This window comes from Eurytemora carolleeae, unplaced genomic scaffold (genome assembly GCF_000591075.1).
Source record: "Eurytemora carolleeae unplaced genomic scaffold, Eaff_2.0 scaffold688, whole genome shotgun sequence".
NCBI classification, from domain to species: Eukaryota; Metazoa; Arthropoda; class Copepoda; order Calanoida; family Temoridae; genus Eurytemora; species Eurytemora carolleeae.
The window spans coordinates 129,972-139,180 of NW_019396733.1; the positions used below are offsets into that span (position 1 = coordinate 129,972).

Below are 9,209 nucleotides of genomic sequence, written 5' to 3' on the forward strand. Positions count from 1 at the left end.
TATATACAAATATATACAAATATATACAAATATATACAAATACATACAAATATATACAAATATATACAAATATATACAAATATATACAAATATATACAAATATATACAAATATATACAAATGCATACAACTAATAATAATGTTGAAATTAAGCATGACAATAAGAACCCTTATTTGCTTATCATATTGAAATCCAGCTGTGCAGCGTATGGGTGCATGTTTGTACCATTTACAATCCTTTATTTTTCATTCTTCCTTCAAAATATACATCTGACATTTTTAAAATAAAATGTTTATATATAGATAAGCTAAAATGTATGTTCTTCTCACAAATGTTTAAAAACCTAAGATATTGAAATGAAATAATGTTGAAATATTGTAAATCAAATCTCAAGAAACAATTCCTAAAGATCTTAGCGTAAAACATAAGAGTTTGACTTTTAGTTGTACTCTTCGCATTGTTTTCTTTAACATTGCGTACCTATAATCAGAAAATCTTGTGTTATAGTTAGATTATATTAATCAAGGATACATACTCTTAACGTTGGACATTTTAATCTAAACATTCAGATTTACATCACTCTAAAAGTTGGATATTTTTTAATTATAATCATAGAGCTTCATTTCTAGACAAAAATTAATAAAAAAATTAAAACCTAGATTTGTTGCATACAGGGTTGCTCACAAAGGATGAGACTGTAAAACTCTTAAACAGACAATTCTAAGATTAATTTATGTCGTCTGCCTTGAATATAATCTTTTAATGGCTTAATTAATGATTTGGCAAAAAAAACATTTTACATTTCCAGAGAATCATAAACTTAATGAAACAGACAGTATAAATTGCGTACAGTCGTCTCTGAAGTCTCATCCTTTGTGGCTAACCCTGTCTCTGTACTTCTAGTCGTACTTTGTTAAAATTGTAAAAATGTTGTTTTAAAACAAAAATATTATCGTTTAAAAAACTTTTTTCTAGTGTCCCTAGTTGGCAGTTCCCGATTCACTACGGTACCCTAGATTCACTATGGTACCCTCGATTCACTATGGTACCCTCGATTTACTATGGTACCCTCGATTCACTACGGTACCCTCGATTCACTACGGTACCCTCGATTCACTACGGTACCCTTGATTTGCTATGGTACCCTCGATTTACTACGGTACCCTCGATTCACTACGGTACCCTCGATTCGCTATGGTTCCCTCGATTTAATATGGTACCCTCGATTCACTACGGTACTCTCAATTCACTAAGGTACCCTCGATTCACTACGGTACCCTCGATTCACTATGGTACCCTCGAGTCACTATGGTACCCTCGATTCACTATGGTACCCTCGATTCACTATGGTACCCTCGATTCACTACGGTACCCTCGATTCACTACGGTACCCTCGATTCGCTATGGTTCCCTCGATTTAATATGGTACCCTCGATTCACTACGGTACTCTCAATTCACTAAGGTACCCTCGATTCACTACGGTACCCTCGATTCACTATGGTACCCTCGATTCACTATGGTACCCTCGATTCACTATGGTACCCTCGATTCACTATGGTACCCTCGATTCACTATGGTACCCTCGATTCACTATGGTACCCTCGATTCACTATGGTACCCTCGATTCACTATGGTACCCTCGATTCACTATGGTACCCTCGATTCACTATGGTACCCTCGATTCACTATGGTACCCTCGATTCACTATGGTACCCTCGATTCACTATGGTACCCTCGATTCACTATGGTACCCTCGATTCACTATGGTACCCTCGATTCACTATGGTACCCTCGATTCACTATGGTACCCTCGATTCACTATGGTACCCTCGATTCACTATGGTACCCTCGATTCACTATGGTACCCTCGATTCACTATGGTACCCTCGATTCACTATGGTACCCTCGATTCACTATGGTACCCTCGATTCACTATGGTACCCTCGATTCACTATGGTACCCTCGATTCACTATGGTACCCTCGATTCACTATGGTACCCTCGATTCACTATGGTACCCTCGATTCACTATGGTACCCTCGATTCACTATGGTACCCTCGATTCACTATGGTACCCTCGATTCACTATGGTACCCTCGATTCACTATGGTACCCTCGATTCACTATGGTACCCTCGATTCACTATGGTACCCTCGATTCACTATGGTACCCTCGATTCACTAAGGTACCCTTGATTCACTATGGTACCCTTGGTTAAAATCTTTAACTATCATGATCAATAATGAGGAAGATATTGTGTTTTTTCTTCCTGCAAATATGGCAATGTCAAATTCACAAATTAACCCTTAAACGCTTTTTTAGGTCAAGAATGATTTAGATATCAAGGTTTACAATTTTGAAAACGGATTATTTTTAATTTTGGTTCCTCCGCAATTAGGTGATTTGCTTGCAGTTAATTCTGATAATTCCTTTCCAGTAATTCTACGTAAATTAGACAATATATTCAGTGAGAATCAGGAATATTGAGAAAATAATGCCGTTTTTTTGTTGCTTTTTAAAAACGTATTGTAATTGTTGTAACTGGTATATCTTTAAAAATGTTCAAAGTACTTTTTAAGAAATAGTTCTTTAAGAATATGCTTTGCGCAGTTTAATAATATTCAAAGACGATTGTTTTCTGATTTCTATTGTGCATGCTTCGCAATCATTATTGCAATTATTTAAATAATCTATTACATAATCAATCATATATCCAGTAATCATCATCAAGAGGTGTAGATACAACATATAGATAAATAGATCATAATTATACGTTTCGTACATAAACAGGGGGAAATATGTTTTGTAAAAAACATTCTGCTAAATTATCTAATTTACATAAATACACATTCTCAGAAATTTATATAATTAAACTTGAAATAAAAAATTGTCTCAAATGCAAAAACTAAAATTTAAAAAATGTTAAACAAAAATTAAGCGGAAACTCAAAAGTAAATTGCGGAGAGGATATTTGACATTATATATTCCCCTGATATGCATGTGTAGCAAATACACAGGCCCCATAGTAAATAACGTTGTACATTGTCCATTTAGCTAATTAGTAAATACGTAATCATGTATTGCGATTAACCCAATCAATATACGTAGATATATATAACTCTGTCACTCATACCCATATTGTGATTGCTTAACTACGTTATAAATAACTTGCAATTACGCTGTTAAGACCAAATTCTAATCTAAACTTTCTTCAAGGAATGTAACGTCTATAATGTTTACTAAATATTTTCCTTGTTTTTAATATCATTAAAATAAAGAGGAATTTTTATTTTTTGAGAATTAACATCTCTGAAGATTTGCTATGTTCTTTTTTTTACCGGATCAAATCAAATTTAATTAAATTCTCTTGAATTGCTCTTGCATAATTTACAATTAAAGGGACCGGTCACTTATTTGGGTAATTTCATGGTAAACTAAACAGCCTTTTCGCTGTTGATTGGTATTAGTCTTACTTTTCAAAGACAACTGTAGCTGAAGGAAAAGCCGATTTTTCGTTCAGAATTTGACTAATTGATAGTGTTCGGTTGACATCGATAGTTAAAGAGATCGCGCCCACTGTTAGTGGCGTTGATAGTTAAGAGAATCTGAGTTGTACCTGGATAGATGCGGTTCGAGAAACTGTTATGGAGTAGAGTATTTACTACACATGCACACTGCATAAATTGCAATGCAAGCCATAGTTTAGATATTAAGGATAACCTAGGGGTGAAGGGTTAATTGATATATACATGGTGTTTCAGAATACAGAGATACAATACAGGGTGTTTCAAAATACAGTGATACATTACAGGGTGTTTCAGAATACAGGGATACATCACAGGGTATATCAGAATACAGGGATACATTACAGGGTGTTTCAGAATACAGGGATACAATACAGGGTGTTTCAAAATACAGGGATACATTACAGGGTGTTTCAGAATACAGTGATACAATACAGGGTGTTTCAGAATACAGGGATACAACACAGGGTGTTTCATAATACAGTGATACAATACAGGGTGTTTCAGAATACAGGGATACAATACAGGGTGTTTTAGAATACAGAGATACAATACAGGGTGTTTCAGAATATAATACATTACAGGGTGTACCAGTGAACAAGGATACAATAAATGGTGTACTAGAATACAGGGATACAAATCCTCATAAAACACCTTAGTTTTAATCATATTGGTGCATCCTACCACACCTTAGTTTTAATCACATTGGTGCATCCTACCACACCTTAGTTTTAATCAAATTGGTGCATCCTACCACACCTTAGTTTTAATCACATTGGTGCATCCTACCACACCTTAGTTTTAATCACATTGGTGCATCCTACCACACCTTAGTTTTAATCACATTGGTGCATCCTTCAAGTATTAAGTGCTGCACTAAGAGAGCAAGCTGAAAATATCATCTTTAACCTTCAGACATACTTACCATACGTCACTTTTACAGGGCCTCGCCACGAAACGTCACTTATAAAGGGACTCTTCACAATACATAAATTTTCAAGAGACTCGTCAAAATACCACTTAAAGGGACTCTTTACGATACGTTATTTTTAACGAACTATTCAAATTCAAAAATCTCAAGCACTATACATCACTTTTAAAGAAACCCTTTAATAAACGTAAGTATTCAGCGGAACCCCTTTAAACTACATGACAATTATTAAGGGACATAAAAACTTTATGTCACTTTTCATCGGACCTTATTTTTATGTCAATTTATCATTTTACCATTTACAGAAAAGGAAAACGTTTAAGTTAATTGTTTTTAATTTTTGACTCATAAATGTAACTAATGATCAAAAATGTATCCAGAGTATCCATATTATAAGTGTTTTTTTTCAACTTAAAATCATAAAGAATAAAACATTTTTTGACAAGCTAATAATTTTCAAGAAGTCAATTAGAATTAATTTAGAAAGAATGGGAACAAGATTAGAATAGGGACAGGATAAGAATAGGAACAAGAGTAGAATAGGAACAGGATAAGAATAGCTACAGGATAAGAATAGGAACAGGATAAGAATAGAAACAGGATAAGAATAGGAACAGGATAAGAACAGGAACAGGATAAGAATAGGAACAGGATAATAATAGGAACAGGATGAGAATAGGAACAGGATAAGAATGGGAGCAAGATTAGAATAGGAACAAGATTAGAATAGGAATGCAAACTATGACATCGAAGCTCAGTTCCTTAATTAATTGTTTGTTTATAAAGTTTCAGTTTCTCATAGATGGACGCGTTCGGCATTTTCATTTCGTTCATTCAACTGTTCATGAACAACCCATTTCGTTCGTTTGTTTTTAAACCGTTAAACAAAAATTTAATTCGTTCGTTCACAAAAAATGTCGTTCGTTCACAAAAATGACGCCCATCTCTACTCAAAGGCTCATGTTACCAATATTTGAACCCAATGTTTACCAATAAGTTACGCATATCCGCGTACATAATCTTGACTTGCGTAGTCAAACTTTCAATATTCAAGGAATACCGTAGGTGTTGATGGTTGGGAGGGGGGGAGGATCGAGGAAAGGGAAAGGGAGTAAAGAGGTTTATGCGGGGGGGGGTCCAAAGATTTTTAAAAAATTGAAATAACATTAGTTGAAAACGGATGAATGAGTGAAATATTAAATGAATTAATTATAATTGTATTAATTAAACAATTATCTTACTTAATTCATCACAAACTAGACAGAAGGTAAAACTTTTGTGAAAAAAAAAACAATTTATTTGGCAAAATATCAAAATTCAAAACAGTTTTGTTTTTTCAAAAGCTCTTAAATAAAACATATATTAGATTTTAATCTGAATTGCAATTACTTTAGGTAAACGTGTTATGAATTAAATAATGAGGAATAAATAGATGAAATATGTTTGTATTAATTAAACAATTATATGGCTTTATTTATACAATATCTTTATTATCATCACCTAAAAACCCCTAGACCAATGTGCCTCAAATTTAGATGAGGGAACTCGAGAGAGCCACGGGAATGTTCTTAGGTTGGTTTTAAGATTCTAAGTTGGGTGAAACGACTTTTATCGAGGACAAGAGTTAAAATCGTAATTTTCGACAGAGCGCGGGGGGACTCACAATGACCCTCTGTGCAACGCTGGGTTCGTGGTTTCAGCATAGGCTAAAAAAAATTTTAAAAGTTCCAAAAAATCAAATTTTTTTTCAAAACTGAATCAAATTCAAAGGGTAAATAATTTAAATAGATAGATTTATGGCTGAAGGGGAAAGATTAAAAATCTAAATTTATGATCATACTTTTTAATATTGATTTATAAAAAAATATATCAATTTGTTTGAAATAATATAGATTTATGTCGAAAGGAGAAAAAATAAAAGTATTATTGCTTAAAATATCAAAGATTAGATTGATAATCAAAATGATTAATAGAATTAAAAATAGGAATAAAAGTTTATGCTAAGGTTATGGATAAACGATAAAGAGGATAAAAATTAATAAATGGAATTTTTAATGAATGAAATGAAAAATTATGAATGAATTGTACTCTTTCAGTGGATATAAAAGGTTAATCTTTAATGAATAAATAAGCCACATGTGGGGGAGAGATATATCGCTTGAAATGAATATATGATTTATAGTATTGAGCATTGAGCAATGAGCATGGATAAATACAATTATGGGAGGCAGGAGAGGAATAAAAACAACTTCAGTTTTAAATCATTAAGGCCACGCATGACAGACTTTATATACTGTAGGAACTGGAAAAATTGTACAGGAAATGATAAGACTGTACAAAATGTAAAAAACACATGTACAAACTGTAAAGTGTACATAAAAGGCAAGAGTTGTACAAACTGTTAAAAAAACTGTACACATTTTGGAATTAATCACCTTGTTATGAAGCGGATGGTACTAACTACACTGTACAGTGTACGAGTACGGCACTGCCGGCACTGTTGTACTGTACACAAGATTTGGTAGATTTTCTCATTTCAACATTTTTTCTGAAAAACATTATTATTAATTTTGTTCTTCTACTCTTTTTTTATCTTCATATCTTTCAGTCAGTCTTTTTCATAAACACCTGGTAAACTGGAACTTTTATTTTAAAGCATAAAAGTCTAAATTAAACCGACAGACCGTCATTTTAATGATCGTTTTTAAAATCATCATTAAAGTTTCATTCCTTGTGTTTACCCGGACTATATAGTTTTTGTTTTTGTTATTGTTTATGATCATATTTGTGTATTTCATTTGCTGTATAATTCTTCAAATTGAATAAGAATCTGCTGATTCTGAACATTAAATTATTAGATTATAATAATCCAAACATTGAAACATTTATTCAATTAATTCTAGATAATTTAAAACTGTTCAGACATGATGGATTTTATAATCATTCTCTATGTGTATTAACCTATAGATGTAGAGGTACAGAGAGCTGTTAAAATATTATCAATCTATAGAGAACGATGTAAACCGTTCTTTCAATCATTTTCGATCCAGCTTCTCCGACATTTTTTATAATATAAAGCCGTCCGGACGATCGAAGTTTAAGAGAGAAGGACGACAGAAGGACGATAGAAGAAAAAGAAAGGATGAAAGAGAGTTGTGAAAAGGAGAATATAAGTTTAAAAGGAGGACGTTAAAAGGACGACAAAAGGATGATAGGAGAACAAGAAAGAACGAGAGGAGAATAAGAACGGACGATAGGAGAATAACAAAGATCATGAGAAGAAAGAAGGATAGAAGGTTGAAAGGAGGTCATTAGAAGAAGGATAGAAATGTTGAAAGGAGGTCATGAAAAGAAGGATAGAAGGTTTGAAAGGAGGTCATGAATGGAAGGATAGAAGGTTGAAAGGAGGTCATGAGAAGAAGGATAGAAGGTTGAAAGGAGGTCATGAGAAGAAAGAAGGATAGAAGGTTGAAAGGAGGTCATGAGAAGGATAGAAGGTTGAAAGGAGGTCATGAGAAGAAGGATAGAAGGTTGAAAGGAGGTCTTGAGGAGAAGGATAGAAGGTTGAAAGGAGGATGAGAAGAAGGATAGAAGGTGAAAGGGGGATGAGAAGAAGGATAGAAGGCTGAAAGGAGGTCATGAGAAGAAGGATAGAAGGTCATGAGAAGAAGGATAGAAGGCTGAAAGGACGTCATGAGAAGAAGGATAGAAGGTTGAAAGGAGGTCATGAGAAGAAGGATAGAAGGTTGAAAGGAGGTCATGAGAAGAAGGATAGAAGGTTGAAAGGAGGATGAGAAGAAGGATAGAAGGCTGAAAGGAGGATGAGAAGAAGGATAGAAGGCTGAAAGGAGGTCATGAGAAGAAGGATAGAAGGTTGAAAAGAGGTCATGAGAAGAAGGATAGAAGGTTGAAAGGAGGTCATGAGAAGAAGGATAGAAGGTTGAAAGGAGGTCATGAGAGGAAGGATAGAAGGTTGAAAGGAGGTCATGAGAGGAAGGATAGAAGGTTGAAAGGAGGTCATGAGAGGAAGGATAGAAGGTTGAAAGGAGGATGAGAAAAGAATAATAGAGGTTAAGAGAAGGGTGACAAAAATACGGAAAAAAATACAAAAGAAAGGCTTTTTAATTATTAAGACTCCATGTGTTTGAATTTATAGAAAATAGGCAATTCATGTTTCCCTAATTTTGTTAAACAGGTAATCCAATTAAAATCTTATTATCAAATCTAACCATTAACACCAAATATGTTGTACCTCATTCCTTTTATCATAATTTAAATCTTAGAATTCCCCCACCCAGCATATGAATTCCCTAACCCTAGCATCTGAAATCCCCCACCCCTAGTATCTAAATCCCCCACCCCTAGCATCTGAAAATCCCTACCCAGGACATCTGAATCCCTACCCCAGCATCTGAATACCTCCTACCCCTTATCAACTATTAACATTAAGATCTATAATCCGCTCTCTCAACTCCCTTGCCCCTATCCGGCCCTGCCCCTCCCCACCCCTTCCCCGCCCCAGGGCATCTCTCCGATCACTGTTATAAGATATCATAGAATTTTTAAAATAAAAATATTTTGAATATTTTAATTTCAGAGAATATCTTAAAACTTTGATAGAATCTAGAACAGAGTGATATGATAACTGAAAGATATTTACTACGGCATAGCGAACTTTTATTTTGAAGTAATTTAAAGAATATCTATTTGAACCATTTTCTCGATTATATTGCAGTTTTTTTTACATTTTTATA

General features: G+C 33.9%; 1 protein-coding gene across 1 annotated transcript in view; it reads right to left on the reverse strand.

The window, feature by feature from the left end:
• LOC111707928 (uncharacterized) overlaps positions 1–6,991 on the reverse strand; it is a 22,659-nt gene extending 15,668 nt beyond the window's left edge. Inside the window, exon 1 of the mRNA XM_023481116.1 lies at positions 6,891–6,991. The gene's annotated coding sequence lies outside the window, so the exon portion shown is untranslated. The remainder of the gene's footprint in view (positions 1–6,890) is intronic.
• Positions 6,992–9,209: the final 2,218 nt, after the last annotated feature.